The sequence below is a fragment of the Eptatretus burgeri genome, chromosome 7 (assembly GCF_056783735.1).
Source record: "Eptatretus burgeri isolate ZD-2024b chromosome 7, Ebu_testis_v1, whole genome shotgun sequence".
In the NCBI taxonomy this organism is placed as follows: Eukaryota; Metazoa; Chordata; class Myxini; order Myxiniformes; family Myxinidae; genus Eptatretus; species Eptatretus burgeri.
In genome coordinates, this window is record NC_140967.1 from 92,560,217 (window position 1) to 92,561,620 (window position 1,404).

At 44.8% G+C, this 1,404-nt stretch overlaps 1 pseudogene; it reads right to left on the reverse strand.

Moving 5' to 3' along the window:
* Positions 1-124, reverse strand: part of LOC147023800 (uncharacterized) — a 1,614-nt pseudogene extending 1,490 nt beyond the window's left edge.
* Positions 125-1,404: the final 1,280 nt, after the last annotated feature.

Below are 1,404 nucleotides of genomic sequence, written 5' to 3' on the forward strand. Positions count from 1 at the left end.
TCTGAATCAACTGGAGACTTTTCTGGAACAGCTTGTCCCTCTGTCTTGTGTGGAGTAGGGCTATCATCTGGGAAAGCAGCCGGTGGGACAGTCATGTATGACTCCATAATTGGCTTCATCTTCCTTGTTCTTAGCATGTTCTTGTCAATTCAATAATAGGGGTCTTCTGAAGCTCTGTGCCTGCACATTCATTAGTAACATGCTGTGTGAGAGAGATGGCGGTTCCATGGAATGCAGTTTGAACTGAAGTGGATGAAGGATTGTGGTCGATGTTTTCCAGATTGCCTGTTGTGAAAGGATCCTTTCTCAGGACTCTGGGGTACACAACTCCAACATCTCCAAAAGAGGCCAATGCACTGTTTGCTACATCAGTTGCTATCTGTTGTACTCGGTCATAAGATACAGACAACCCTTTCTCAAAAAGGGTGTCGATCAAGTCACGCTTTCGGGTCTTATTGTGGATCAGCAACCCAATGTACAGAGGGAGTCTAGTTTCACGTTCCAGGCTGTGCCGAGTCGTTGGAGCAGTGGCTTCTCTTCTACTTTTGATTGTGTTGAATGTAATCAATTCAACTATGGATATTGCAGCTGTTTTCACAACATGGTTGTTTTCCATCTGATTTTTTATGTTTGTACCGCCAAGTACCATCTGAACTAACGTCATCAAGGAGGCCGTGTTGTCATCATACTGCTCGTCTGTCAGTGATCCTGTGAACGTATAGTGCTTCTGAAATATCTCATTCCTGATTATATTAGCAGCTTTCATAAGAACAACAGCATCACTCTCACAGTCCCGTTTCTTTGCCTCCAACAATGTTTCTCCAACGTCATCCTTGAATGTCAGCACGACCTCATAGTTGCTTTTATGCGCTTCCAAGTCAGGAATTTGTGCAAGAAGCTTTTCTTTCAAACGAGTTGAGTTTGTGCGCTCTGGCATATCGCTACCAAGTTGCTGAAGTCGTGACCTGTAGAGTCGTACAAGGCTTGACAGCTTAAAAATGTGTTCAGCATGCTCTTCTTCTTGTCGAGACCCTTCAATATAGGATACCAATTCGGCAAAGGCTATAGACTCAGGCGTTAGATGTGGATCTTCCTTCTGAGCCTCTTTCCTGACAAGTGTGCGGTGTCTATTGCATAAGGCAGTCAAACACTGTTTGTGGAATACAGCATCTATTGCGGTCATATCACCTGAGGACAGCTTGGCAAGCAGTCGGGTATCACGAAGCTCTGTTGCCATTTTTCGAAGATTTGCGTCTATCTGTGCTGTAGCAGCTCTATGATAACCTTCCTCCACTTTGTCGTCACAAAAGAAGCAGGACAGGCTTTTGTCAGTTTGAATGGAGGAACCAGGGAATGCCCCTCGTAGTCTGCCTTTGAGTGGAGAAGTCTCAGTCTCTCTTACTT